Source organism: Mirounga leonina, unplaced genomic scaffold, assembly GCF_011800145.1.
Source record: "Mirounga leonina isolate KUSES-001 unplaced genomic scaffold, KU_Mleo_1.0 Mir_224, whole genome shotgun sequence".
Classification (NCBI taxonomy): Eukaryota; Metazoa; Chordata; class Mammalia; order Carnivora; family Phocidae; genus Mirounga; species Mirounga leonina.
Window position 1 is genome coordinate 15,878,707 of NW_023270615.1, and position 15,615 is coordinate 15,894,321.

Genomic DNA, 15,615 nt, shown 5'->3' on the forward strand with positions numbered 1-15,615 from the left:
AATAAATAAATATATAAATATAAATAAAAAATAAATAAATAATAAATAAATAAATATAAATAAAAAAATATAAAAATAAATAAATAAATAAATAAATTTAATTAAATTAAAATTAATTTAAAATATTTATTTTAATATTCTAATATATAATATTAATATTCTAAAATTTATTTCCTACATCCAATAGTATGATCATGCTTTCTTTCCTTTGGTGTTAATACAAAGAATTATGTTGATTTTTTAAATTGTTAATTCAAACTAGAATTTCAAATAAATGTATCTTCTTCATTATTTATTAACCATACACACACACAGCTTACTTATCTTGGCTTGAAAATTCATATGGAAAGCTGAAAAAGCATACATAGCCAGAAAATGTTTAAGAACAATGATGTTGTATTTGTTGTACTTGATATTCAAACTTTGTAAAGTTTTAATAGATGATGAGCTTGAATGACCATGGAGCAGAAGAGAAAGTTAAAAATGACTAAAATACAGGTGATTTTTGAAGGAGAAAAAGGATGGCATCTTTTATTTTTGGAAAAAATATAAACTTTCAAAAATGGCATAGGGATAATTAAATAGGAGTGAGGGGTAAGAAAGTTAGATCTATACCTCATATCACTGAACAAGGTAAAATTAGAGTGGACCAAACATATAAATGTAAAAAATAAAATTAATCAAGTTCTAGAACACAACATGGAAAGTTTCTATTATAATGTAAGACTGGGAAATGGAGGGTTCTGGTCAAGTTGGTGACATAGCAAGTTCCTGTCTCACCTCCTCCCATAGACACACTAAATCTACAGCTACACATGGAACAGTTTCCTCACAAAAAATCAAGAGAACAGCTGAGCAACTCCTATATATTGAGTGAATAAGAAAATACCCACATCAAAATGGATCTTGGTACACCCTCAGCTACTGGTAACCACTAAGAACAAAGGAAACAGGTTGGACCATCACAAAGATCGGAGAGACAACCAAGGGTGTGGGCTGGGCTGAATGATAAGGTCCATCTTCTACACCAGGCCACTGTCAAGACTGGAAGAAGTGGCTGTTTTTTCTAATGTGCATAAACCAACACAGAGAGAGAAGGAAAATGAAGAAACAGGAATATGGTCCAAATGAAAGAACAAGATAAAACCTCAAAAATGTCCTTAATGAAAAGATTAGTTGACTATTTCCTTTGCTGTGCAGAAGCTTTTTATCTTGATGAAGTCCCAAAAGTTCATTTTTGCTTCTGTTTCCCTTGCCTTTGCAGACGTGTCTTGAAAGAAGTTGCTGTGGCCGATGTCAAAGGGGTTACTGCTGGGCGCCTGGGTGGCTCAGTTGGTTGGGCGATTGCCTTCGGCTCAGGTCATGATCCTGGAGTCCTGGGATCGAGTCCCGCATCGGGCTCCCGGCTCGGCAGAGAGCCTGCTTCTCCCTCTGACCCTATCCCCTCTCATGCTGTTTCTCTCTCTCTCTCTCTCTCAAATAAATAAATAAATAAAATCTAAAAAAAAAAAAAATTTTAAAAGAGGTTACTGCCTATGTTCTCCTCTAGGATTTTGATGGATTCCTGTCTCACATTGAGGTCTTTCATCCAATCTGAGCTTATCTTTGTGTATGGTATAGGAGAATGGTCCAGTTTCATTCTTCTGCATGTGGCTGTCCAATTTTCCCAGCACCATTTACTGAAGAGACTGTCTTTTTTCCATTGCATATTTTTTCCTGCTTTGTCAAAGATTAGTTGACCATAGAGTTGAGGGTCCATATCTGGGCTCTCTATTCTTTTTTTTTTTTTAAGATTATTTATTTATTTATTTGACAGAGAGAGACACAGTGAGAGAGGGAACACAAGTAGGGGGAGTGGGAGAGGGAGAAGCAGGCTTCCTGCCGAGCAGGGAGCCTGATGCAGGGCTCGTTCCCAGGACCCTGGGATCATGACCTGAGCTGAAGGCAGACACTTAACGACTGAGCCACCCAGGCGCCCCTGGGCCCTCTATTCTGTTTCATTGACCTATGTGTCTGTTTTTGTGCCAATACCATGCTGTCTTGGTGATCACAGCTTTGTAACAGAGCTTGAAATCAGGTGGCAACGTGATGCCCTCAACTTTGTTTTTCTTTTTCAACATTCCCTTGGTGATTCAGAGTCTTTTCTGGTTCCATACAAATTTTAGGATTGTTTGTTCCACCTCCTTGAAAAATGCCAATGGTATTTTAATAGGGATGGCACTGAAAGTGTAGATTTCTCTGGGCAGGACATTTTTTTTTTTTTATTAACATATAGTTTATTATGTGTTTCAGGGGTACAGGTCTGTGATTCATCAGCCTAACACAATTCACAGCACTCACCATAGCACATACCCTCTCCAATGTCCATCACCCAGCCACCCCATCCCTCCTACCCCCCTCCCCTCCAGCAACCCTTAGTTTGTTTATTGAGATTAAGAGTCTCTTATGGTTGTCTCCCTCTCTGATTTCGTCTTGTTTCATTTTTCCCTCCCTTCCCCTATGATTCTCTGTTTTCAAATTCCTCATATCAGTGAGATCATATGATAACTGTCTTTCTCTGATAGACTTATTTCACTTAGCATAATACCCTCTAGTTCCATCCACATCGTCGCAGATGGCAAGATTTCATTTTTTGATGGCTGCATAATATTCCATCATATATATACACCACATCTTCTTTATCCATTCATCTGTTGATGGACATCTAGGCTGTTTCCATAGTTTGGCTACTGTGGACATTGCTGCTATAAACATTGTGGTGCATGTACCCCTTTGGTTCACTACATTTGTATCTTTGGGGTAAATATCTAATAGTGCAATTGCTGGATCATAGGGTAGCTCAATTTTCAACTTTTTGAGGAAACTCCATACTGTTTTCCAGAGTGGCTGCACCAGCTTGCATTCCCACAGTGTAGAAGGGTTCCCCTTTCTCCACATAGGATAGACATTTTAACAATGTTTGTTTTTCTGATCCATGAGCATGGAATGTTTTTCCATCTTTTTGTGTCTTCCTCAATTTCTTTCATAAGTGTTCAGTAGTTTCTAGAGTATAGATCCTTTACCTCTTTGGTTAGGTTTATTCCTAGGTACCTTATGTTTTTTGTTGCTATTGTAAATGGAGTCGATTCCTTAATTTCTCTTTCTACAGTTACATTGTTAGTGTATAGAAAAGCAACTAATTTCTGTGCATCGATTTTGTATCCTGCCACACTGCTGAATTGCACGGAATGGGAGAAGATATTTGCAAATGACATTACAGATAAAGGGCTGATATTCAAGATCTATAAAGAACTTCTCAAACTTAACACCCAAAAAACAAATAACCCAGTCAAAAAATGGGCAGAAGACATGAACAGACACTTCTCCAAACAGACACATGCAAATGGCTAACACATGCATGAAAGAATGCTCAACATCACTAGCCATCAGGGAAATACAAATCAAAACCGCACTGAGATACCACCTTACACCAGTTAGAATGGCAAAAATTAACAAAACAGGAAACAACAAATGTTGGCGAGGATGTGGAGAAAGGGGAACCCTCTTACACTGTTGGTGGGAATGCAAGTTGGTACAGCCACTCTGGAGAACAGTATGGAGGTTCCTCAAGATGTTAGAAATAGAGCTACCCTATGACCCAGCAATTGCACTACTGGGCATTTACCCCAAAGATACAGATATAATGAAAAGAAGGGGCACATGCACCCAGTGTTCATAGCAGTGATGTCCACAACAGCCAAACAGTGGAAGGAGCTGAGACGCCCTTCAACAGACGAATGGATAAAGAAGATGTGGTCCATATATACAATGGAGTATTACTCAGCCATAGAAAGGATGAATACCCACCATTTGCATCAACATGGATGGAACTGGAGGGGATTACGCTAAGTGAAGTAATTCAAGCAGAGAAAGACAATTATCATACGGTTTCACTCCTATGTGGAACATGAGCAATAGCTTGGAGGACCATAGGGGAAGGGAGGGAAATCTGAAGGGGGAGAAATCAGAGAGGGAGATGAACCATGAGAGACTATGGACCCTGGGAAACAAACTGAGGGTTTCAGAGGGGAGGAGCTGGGGGGGGGGAGGTGTAAAAGGGTGATGGGCATTAAGGAGGGTACGTGTTGTGATGAGTACTGGGTGTTACACACAACTAATGAATCACTGAACACCACATCAGAAACTAATGATGTATTATACAGTGGCTAACTGAACATAGTAATAATAATTTAAAAAAAAGATTAGTGAGGTACCTGATAGAGTTCAAAGTAATGGTCATTAGGATTCTCACTGAGGTCTGGAAAACAATGCATAAATAAAGTGAAAATTCTAAGGAAGAGACAGAAATATGAGAAATTAGCAGATCTAGAGCTGAAGAATACAGTAACTAAACTAAAAACTTCAATAGAGGGGTTTAACAGTAGCCTAGGTCAAGCAGAAGGATCAGTGAACTCAGTAACAGGGCAGTGGAATTCAACAATTAAGAAGCAGTACAGGAAAAAGAATGAAAGGGAATGAAAATAGCTTAAAGGAATTATGGGAAACCTTCAAGTAGACTATATTTGCATTATAGGGGGTCCCAGAAGGAGAAGAGAACTGGAAAGGAGCAGAAAGCTTATTCAAAGAAATAATGTAATGGTGGTGGGTGAATCACTTATAAATCTACAACAAAGGTTAAAAGACAATAGTAATAACTATGACTATGATAATTTGTTACTGATAAACAAGGTAAAAAGATGTAATTGTGACATCAAAAACATAATGTCAGGGTCAAAATAAGAATGCAGAGCTGAGGTATGCATTCAAAATTAACTGGTTATCAGCTTGAAACAGACTGTTATAAATGTAACATGTTTCACATAACCCTCATGGTAACTACAAGCAAAAACCTTTAGAAAACCAAAAGATAAATCAAAGCATACCACTACACCAAATCACCAAATCACAAGGAATGAACAAAGAGAAGAAAGGAACAAAGGAATTACCCAAAGCCAGAAAAACAATGAACAAATGGCAACAGAAGGGACATAACTATAAATAATTATTTTAATATAAGTGGACTAAATTCTCTAATCAAAAGAAAGTGGCCAAATAGATTTTTTTTTTTAAGGTTACAAATTCATGCAGCCTACAAAAGACTCACTTCGGCTTTAAGGACACATAGACTGAGAGTGAAGAGATGCAAAAGATATTCCATGCAAATGGAATTAAAAAGAAAATAAGGATAGCTATACTTACAACAAACAAAACAAACTTTAAGACAAAGACTATAACAAGAAACAAAGAAGGCAATTATATAATGATAAGGGATCAATCCAACAAGAGGATGTAACCTTCGTAAATATTTATGCCCAACACAGGAAGATCTAATATTATAAAGAAATTAATAGATCTGAAGGTAGAAATAGACAGGGATACAGTAATAGGTTGGGACTGCAATATACCATCTGCAACAATGGACAGATCATCCAGCAAGAAAATCAGTAAGGAAACACAAGACAAACTACATGTTATTACCAAATGGACTTAACAGACATTTAGAAACATTCCATTTAAAAGCAGGAAAATACACATTCTTTTTGGGTGCACTTGGAAACATTCTCCAGGATACATCATATGTTAGGCCACAAAACAAATCTTAATAAATTTAAGAAGACTGAAATCATATCAAGCATCTTCTCTGACTACAATGGTATAAAACTAGAAATAAACTGAAATTACTCCAGACAATGCACAAATATGTGGATATTAAACGACATGCTACCAACCAACCAATGGGTCAAAGAAGAAATAAAATGAGAAATCAAAAAATATTTTGAGACAAATGAAAATGGAAATACAACATACTAAAACTTATGAGACATGGCAAAAGCTGTTTTAAGGGGGGAATTCATGGTGATAAATGCCTACATTAATAAACAAAGATTTCAAATAAGCAATCTCACTTTACACTTTAAGGTAATAAAAAAAGACCAGAGTGGAAGTAAATGAAATAGAAACTAAAAAGACAATAGAAAAGACCAAGGAAACTAAGAGCTATTCTTTCCAAACACAAACAAAATAGACAAACCTGTAGCTAGACTCACCAGGAAACTAAGAAAGAGGATGCAAATAAATAAACAAATTTAGAAATGAAAGAGGAGAGGGGTACCTAGGTGGCTCAGTCAGTTAAGTGTCAACTGCTGATTTTGGCTCAGGTCATGATCTCAGGGTCCTGGGATGGAGCCCCACATCGGGATCTGTGCTTAGTGGGGAGTCTGCTTGAGGAGTCTCTCTCTTCCTCGCCCTCTGCCCCTCCCCCCTGCTTGCACACTCTCTCTCTAAAATAAATCAATAAATCTAAAAAAAAAAGAAATGAAAGAGGAGACATTACAACTGATAACACAAAATAAGGCAAAGGTTCACAAGAGACTACTATGAACAATTATACACCAACAAACTGGATAATCTAGAAAATCTGAATAGACTGATTACTAGCAAGAAGACTGAATCAGTAATCAAAACCTCCCAATCAGCAAAAGCCCAGGACCAGATGGCTTCACTGGTGAATTCTACTAATCATTTAAAGAAGAATACCAAACCTTCTCAAACTCTTCCAAAAAATAACACGAGGAGGGAACACTTTGAAACTAATTTTATGAAGCCAGCATTCCTGATACCAAGACTGGACAAGGACACTGTAAGAAAATTACAGGCCAATATCCCTGATGAACACAGATGCAAAATTCTCAACAAAATTGGCAAACCTAGCTCAGTAATACATTAAAAGGATCATACACCATGATCAAGTGGAACTTATTTTAGGTATGCAAAGATGGCTCAACACCCACAAATCAATCCATGTGATACACCACAGTAACAAAATGAATAAAAATCATACGATCATTTCAATAGATGCAGAGAAAGCATCTGACAAAATCCAATATCCATTCATGATAAAAACTCTCAACAAAGTGGGTAGAAAGGGACTATACCTCAACATAACAAAGGCTATATATGACAAACCCATAGCTAATATCATACTCAATGAGGGAAAGTTGAAAGCTTTTCCTCTGAGATCAGGAACAAAGCAAGGATGTCCCCTCTTGCCACTTTTATTCAACATAGTACTGGAAGTCCTAGCCAGAGCGATTAGGTAAGAAAAACAAAAAGAAAGAAAAAAAAAGGAATCCAAATGGTAAAGGAAAAAGTAAAACTGTTTCTATTTACAGGTGACATAATGTTAGATATAGAAAACTCTAAAGACTCCACTAAAATTGCCAGAACTAATAAATTCAGTAAAGTTGCAGTATGTAAAAATCAATATTCAAAAATCAAGAGTTTCTCTACACCACAGTGAACTATAAGAAAGGGAAATTAATACAATCCCATTTATAATTCCATCAGAAAGAATAAAAACCTAGGAATAAACGTAACCAAGGAGGTAAAAGATCTATACAATAAAAATTATAAGACACTGGTGAAAAGTAATTGAAGAGGACATGAATAAGTGGAAAGATACTCCATGCTCATGTATTGGGAAAGTTAATATTTTTAAAAAGAATCCTAAAATTTGTATGGAACCACAAAAGATCCCAAGTAGTGCAAGCAATATTGTGAAAGAACAAAGTTGGAGACATCACAGTCCCTGATTTCAAATGATATTACAAAGCTACAGTAACCAAAACAGTATGGTACTGGCATAAAAACAGGCACACTGACCAATGGAACAGAACAGAGAGCCCGAAAAAAAAGAACAAATATGGCCAATTAATTTATGACAAAAGAGACAAGACTATACAGTGGTAAAAGGATAGTCACTTCAATTAAAGTGTTGGGAAAACTGGACAGCCACAGGCAAAAAATTAAACTGGACCACTTTCTTACACCATACACAAAAATCAAATCAAAGTGGATTAAACACTTGAATGTAAGACCTGCAGCCATAAAACTCCTAGTATAAAATGTAGAGTTAAGCTTTTGACATTGGTCTTGGTGATGACTTCTGGATTTATACCAAAGGCACAAATAAACAAGGGGGTCTACATCAAACTAAAAAGCTTCTGTACAGCAAAAAAAAAAAAAAAAAAAAAAAATCACCAGAATGAAAAGGTAACCTTCTAAATGGAAAAAAATATTTGCAAATGAAAAACTCATATGAGGTTAATAACCAAAACTCTTTATATAAGAACTCATATAACTCAGTAGCAAAAAACCTCCATTCTGATAAAAAAAAATGGACAGAGGAACTGAATAGACATTTTTCCAAGGAAGAAATCTAAATGGCCTGCAGGTATATGAAAAGATGCTCTACACCACTAATCACCAGGGAAATGCAAATCAAAACCACAATGAGATACCATCTCACACCTGTTAGAATGGCTATCATATAAAAGACAGGAGACAACAAGTGTTGATGAGGATATAGAGAAAAGGGAACCTTTGTCCACTGTGAGTGGGAAAGTAAATTGGTGCAGCTACTATGGAAAACAATATGGAAGTTACTCAAAAAATTAAAAATAGAACTACCATATGACCCAGCAGTAGCTGGAGATATATATATCTATATCTATATATATATCTAAAGGAAGTGAAATAACTATTTCAAGGAGGTACCTGCACCCCCTATTCATTGCAGCATTATTTACAATAGCCAGGACATGTAAATAATGTAGGCATTCATCAATGGATGAATGGATTAAAAAAAGGGGTCATAATATATATATGTAATATACATAATACAAACATCATATATATATCTCATATATATCATATGTATAATATATATATTACATACATGTATTTTTCAGCCATAAAAAAGAAACAAATCCTGACATTCACAACAACACAGATGGCCACTGAGGGCCTTGTACTAAGTAACATAAGTCACATATAGAAAGACAAACACTGGGGGCGCCTGGGTGGCTCAGTCGTTAAACGTCTGCCTTCGGCTCAGGTCATGATCCCAGGGTCCTGGGATCGAGCCCTGCATCGGGCTCTCTGCTCGGCTGGGAGCCTGCTTCTCCCTCTCCCACTCCCCCTGCTTGTGTTCCCTCTCTAGCTGTCTCTCTCTCTGTCAAATAAATAAAATAAAATCTTAAAAAAAAAAAAAAGAATATCCAAAATAATTCTGAAGAGAACAAAGTTGAAGAACTCACATTACATTACAAGATACATAATTAATCAATTACATGTTAATTAAAACATGTAATTAAAACAATAATCAAGACAGTGTGATAAAGGCAAAATGATACACAAAACAACGGAACAGAGTCCAGAAATAGAGGGACACATAGTCAAATGACTTCCAACAGAGATGCCAAAGCAATTCAATGGAGATAAAGTACCTTCTTCTTAACAAATGGTACTGAAAGTAATAAAGCTCCGTAAGACAGGGAGAAAAAAAAAAACTTTCCTTGAACTGCTACAACTTGTATCATAAACAAAATTAAAAAAAAAATTTTTTTTAATTAAAAAAAAAACTCAAACTGATCATAAATGTAAAATCCGTAACTATAAACTTTTAATAGATAACATAGGAATATATTTGTGACCCGGATTAGGCAAAGATTCCTTAGATGGGACCAAATAAAAAAAGAAAGAAAAAACAAACAACTCATAAAGTCTGATATTTTGATAAATTTTAAATTGATCAATTAAAAATGTTCTTGGAAGACAGCATTAAGCAAATGAAAAGATAAGTCATGGATTAGAATACATCCATAAAACATTCCCAATAAAGGACCTGTATCAGAATATCTAAACAACTCTCAAAATCTGGGAATAAGAAAAACTCAATGAGAAAAAACCAACAAAAGATTTGAGAAAAGATCTGATATTTCACCACGGAGGAGGTACAGATAGCAAATACGCAAACGAAATGATGTTCAACATCATCAGACATCAGATTAAACTAAAAACAAAATGAAATACCTGTACACACCTAGCGTAGTGGCTTAAATTGAAAAAAACAAAAAACAAAACCAAAACCAAAAAACCAAAAAACAAACCCAAAAAACAAAAACAAAAAAACCCAACACTGCTTCCTCATCCCAAATTGACAATACCAAATGCTGGCAAGGATTCAGAGCATCTAGAAATCTCAATGGCACGGCCACTTTGAAAAACAGTATGGCAGCATCTTATGATGTTAAACATGCACTTACTACAAAACCCAGTATCCCATACGCTCTCTTAATCATTTTCTCAAGAGGAATGAAGATACGTGTCCACACAAAAAAGACTGAAAAATGAACACTTACTGCGGCTTTATTCACAAAGCCAAAAGGTGGGAACACAGATGTCCACCAACTGGCAAATGGATTAACAAATTGTGATAGATCCAATCATTGGACAACGGGACACCCTACGGAAAGATGCAACAGCATGGATGGGTCTCAACTGTATTATATGGGTGAAAAGTGTGACGGCCTTCAATTCCACATGATCTGCCCTCTTTTACCTATTCAGCCATGCTGCAGCCATGCTGGCCTACTGCTGTTCTTGCTGGTTGTAGACCTCTGGTCCACCCTGCCCCAGGGCACTTGCACTGGCAGCTCGCTTGGCTTCCAGTGTTCTTCTGTAGATACCCAAAAGCTTTCCTTCCTCACAACTGTCAAATGTTTTTTCAAGTATTTTCTCAGCTTATTTAAAATTAAAACTGGTCCTCACAACATGTTCCTTGTTTTATTTCTTCTGCATCAATTATCAAAAAACAAAGTCTCTTAAGTTTATGACCCCCCATCACCTGGATGTAAGCGACATGAGGGCAGACATCTTTGTCAGCTGTTCATGCAGTAACTACCACAGTGAGCATTATAGGTGCTCAATATACCAATTTTTAAAAATTAAATTAAATTTTATTTAAATTAAATTAACATATGGTATATTATTAGTTTCAGAGGTAGAGTTTGGTGATTCATCAGTTGCATATAACACCCAGTGCTCATTACATCACGTGCCGTCCTTAATGCCCATCATCCAGTTACCCCATCTCCCCACCCATGTCCCCTCCAGCAACCCTCAGTTTGTTTCCTAGAGTTAGGAGTCTCTTATGGTTTGTCTCCCTCTCTGGTTTAGTCTTTTTTTCTTAAAGATTATTTATTTATTTATTTATTTGAGACAGAGAGAACGAGAGAGAGAGCACATGAGAAGGGCGAGGGTCAGAGGGAGAAGCAGGTTCCTTGCTGAGCAGGGAGCCCGATGCGGGACTCGATCCAGGGACTCCAGGATCATGACCTGAGCCGAAAGCAGTCGCTTAACCAACTGAGCCACCCAGGCGCCCTCTGGTTTAGTCTTGTTTTATTTTTCCCTCCCTTCCCTATGATCCTTTGATTTGTTTCTTAAATTCCACATATGAGTAAAACCATATAATTGTCTTTTCCTGATTGACTTATTTCGCTTTGCCTAATATACTCTAGTTCCATCCACGTCGTTGCAAATGGCAAGATTTCAATTTTCTGATCGCTGAGTAATATTCCATTGTGTGTGTGTGTATGTGTGTGTGTGTATATATATATATATATGTATATATATACACCACATCTTCTTTACCCATTCATCTGTCGATGGACAACTGGGCTCTTTCTGTACTTTGCCTGTTGTGGACATTGCTGCTATCAATATGCCAATTTTGAATAAACACTTCACATGCAGCAAAACAAATATAACCACCACTATGGAGGACAATTCTACAGTATTTAACAAAATGAAGCAGCATTTAAACTCTGACCATTTTAGCTTATAGTTTCACCCATACAAACATAAAATTATCAACAACCCAAATGTCTCTTTCAAGAGAAGGCTGGCTAAATAATCAGTATTTTACATAATGGAATACTATGCAGCTATATAAAAAATGAAGATTTTTTGGGGCGTCTGGATGGCTCAGTCGTTAAGCGTCTGCCTTCGGCTCTGGTCATGATCCCAGGGTTCTGGGATCGAGCCCTGTGTCGGGCACCCTGCTCAGCGGGAAGCCTGCTTCTCCCTCTCCCCCTCCCCCTGCTTGTGTTCCCTCTCTCGCTGTGTCTCTCTCTGTCAAATAAATAAATAAAATCTTTAAAAAAAAAAATGAAGATTTTTTTTAAGTATCAATATGGAAAAATGTCCAAATTGTATTTATGAAAAAACAAACTATAAAGCAAGAATATACAGTATGCATAACTGTTGGTTCCAACGAAAATAGTAGAGGACATCATATAGATAGGAACAGGGATGCTAGCAGGAGTAGGGCTTCTCAGCATGTATCCTGGGCCATATGAATACACTATCCAAAATTAAAAAAAAAATGACAGCTGGATATACAGAAGCAGAAGGACCAAAACACTGGGTATATGTTCCCTTAACTCACAGGATTTCGTGTACACTGTCAACATAGAATCTGAGCCCATCCTCAGACCTTGAAATTCTAGTTCCACATTTGGGCCAACTAGAACATAACTTTTGCACGTTTATGACTAAAACAACATCTTAGCAAACTGTCATAGGAAGGACTCTGCTTATACTGATAAAGGGTGCCTACTCGCATCCTAACATTAAAAATCAGGATTAATGGTAAACAGTGTAAAAAAGTGAAGCTTAACTTGATCTAAATCTATTTCTACTTTTCTGAATGTATGGACTCTTTATAAACCTCTTAAATCCATCCTAATACAAAGTGAGGAAGGAGTAAAATGCTCACCTGAGATGTGTTCATTTTCTGCACCTCTTGGGAGATTGTAAAGCTCAGCTGGGTGGAAAGAAAGGGGAGGGATCAAGAGAGCTGGCATGCCTCACAGCTCCTACATTCAGTTCCACAAAGTCTCAGCATCCCAGATGGGGCGCAGGCTCCCTACAGGAATAGGGCGTTTGGGCCCTTGAAAAGACATGGACTGACCATGCAGAGCCAACAAAAGCTGTCCACATGAGTCCCTGAAGTGGTTACGGGGACATAAACCTGCAGGTTACTACACTTTTTTTTTTTTTAATCAACTTAAAAAAATAATAGAAAAAACAACAAATGATTCGAGTATAGGAACGGACAAAGCACTGCTCTTTCATTAAAATTAACACAGAAAAAAGACTCAGGCTCCATCTTTATCCACTGTCCCAGGAGTACCATTTTACTCCTTGCCTTAGAGAACCCAGAGAGCAAAGTAAACGGGACAGGACGGTGGACACCCTGCTCACTCATCTGAGACTTAGATTTCCCACAGGGACCAAGCGTGTGTTGCTACTTGGACAGGTGACCTCTTACCTAACCCAGAGAAGCGCCAAGAAGCAGACCTTATTATCATCATCCTCACTTCCAGAAGAGGGGCTCTTCCCCCGGTTACAGGTGCGGACCTGAAATTTACCTGGTCTTGGCGGCTCCCCCACTCGGGCTCCACCGCAGACCCACTTCCCTTGGCTTGCCCCTCCCGCTGCGGGGAAGGGTTTCCCCAGGTTGAGCTGCCGGCAGGGTCGGGGTCACGGTCCCCGCACAGCCTGCCCCGCACCGAGCGAGCACCTGCTTCTGACCGGGCTCAGCCCCACCTGCCCACGCGGACCGCAGGCCCCGGCGCGCGTCCCGGGCTCGGGAAGTGCCCCCCGCCCCGGCTGCTCCCCGGTGTTACTCAGCGCCCCCGCACAAGCCCAGCCCCCCACGCTGGCACCCCACGCGCGCTGAGCCCAGCCACTCAGCGCTCTCGCCCCACGTGTGCACCTCCTCCTACGACGGCGCTCAGAGAGGAAGAGGCGGGTGCGAGGGCACATGCGCAGAAGAAAGCCAGAGGACCCGTTCCCAGAGTGCTGCGCGGTGATCCCTCTGGAGTGGACTACATTTCCCATTGTCCTCTGCGCTCGCTTCTTGACCTCGCGGTATTTTACGCTTTTTGAGACGTTTGGCAAAATGCTGTCGGTGACCATCTTTCTGTCCACGTTGTTTTAGAGCCCCCAGATGTTCCAGTTTTAATGTGACCTTTACAATCCAATGCTATGCTTGCCCCTCGATCAGATCCCGACTGAAAAGACAGCAGCTACCACAGACTATGGGGATAATTTGGGAAATTTAAATATGGGCTGGGAATTAGGAATTTTAAGGAACACATGATTACTCTTGTTCGGTGTGAAACTAATATGGGAATCACATAGGAAATATAGTAATTTATTTAACGGCATGAAGAGTTAAGTATTTAGGATTGAAATTATACATTTGTAAATTGGCTTTACCTTTTAGAAGAAAAAACATATATGGCAAGGAAAACTTAAAATCGAAGAATGGATGCTTATTTTGCTGTATTCTAATTTTCTGTGTGGAAAGTAGTGCAAAGTAGAAAACAGAATTTTAAACGGGATCTTCTTCACCTGTGTGCCTATTGAACTCTCAGTGGCTAAGAGAAGTCAAGGGACATAAAAATATCTCCTAGGATTAAGGTTGTGACATTTATATGTTACTAGAAAATGGAACTCCAGTAAAAGTAAAAAATCTTTTAACCAAAGGAAAGAAAAAAGTAGGGGAAGTGCAGGTACACTTTTCAAAAGTAATTAATGCATAAAAAATGACACAAAGCAAAATGAAATAATCAAGCAAATGTTCAGGGAAATGCAAATCATGCATCTTTTGGAAAGGACTTTGCAGAATATATGTACAGGCACAGAACAAGGGAACTTAAGAACTTTATTGTGGGAGAAATGGTTTTGCAAAGCAATGGAGAAGAGTGGAATATTCAATTAACCTCCTTAGGACTTGGCATTAGGCATCTGGAATAAAAAGAAAGCTACATCTGTAGCTCAGACATCACCAAAAACTTTTATAGGGATTCAAAATATGAACATTTAAAGAAAATTTCAAAGTTCTTCATGGAATTGTTTTACACACACACACACACACACGCACACACACATATGTAACCTCAGCGCCTTTCTCAGAAAATGCTCATCCTCCACCCACACCTTGATGCTCAGCAGCCAGAGGCCCCACCAAACCCTTGGTTTTGCCCATAAAGTAATATTAAGTTTTACATAGTCAGATTTATCAGCCTTATTTTTTGGCCTTTGGGACTTGTGTCAGATTTTGAAAAGTTGTCTCAACTTAATTTTCTTTTCAAGTAATTCATATATTTTTGTATCTAAATCTTTGAGATGAAAGTTGAAAGAAAGATGCAGATTTATCCCCTGAATTATGATCCAAAGTGTGACATAATTTAATAACTCAACATTTCCATATAAATGTGAAATATATTACTTTTTACATTTGTATTTTTGTTTTTTTTTTTTTACTTGTAACTCATTATTTACTCGGATCTTTCTATGGATTTTATGTTCTATTCCCTGGTCTGTCTATCATTGTACCATATATCACACTGCGTGAATTACTGTAGCTTTATTATGACTTTTAATATTAAGTAAAGCTAATCCCCTCTCATGACTAGTACTTTTCAGAATTTTCCTAACTATTCTCACATGCTATTCATCTAAACTTTAACAAAATTTTTTAGGGTCAAACCTCTAAAAAAACTTATGTTGAGATTTTAATTAGCAACAAACTATATTTATGACTTAATTGGTTAGATATGATATTTCCATAATTGCAATGACACCTTCCAATCTAAGATTAATATAATTTTTTATCTTCCCTAAATCTCTTAACATGAGTTAATAACTTTTCTTATAGATGTT

At 37.7% G+C, this 15,615-nt stretch overlaps 1 protein-coding gene across 1 annotated transcript in view; it reads right to left on the bottom strand.

Annotated features, from left to right (window-relative positions):
* LOC118026357 (zinc finger protein 782-like) overlaps positions 1-13,868 on the bottom strand; it is a 39,781-nt gene extending 25,913 nt beyond the window's left edge. The window contains 2 exon segments of the mRNA XM_035029171.1: positions 12,659-12,706; positions 13,214-13,868. The gene's annotated coding sequence lies outside the window, so the exon portion shown is untranslated.
* Positions 13,869-15,615: the final 1,747 nt, after the last annotated feature.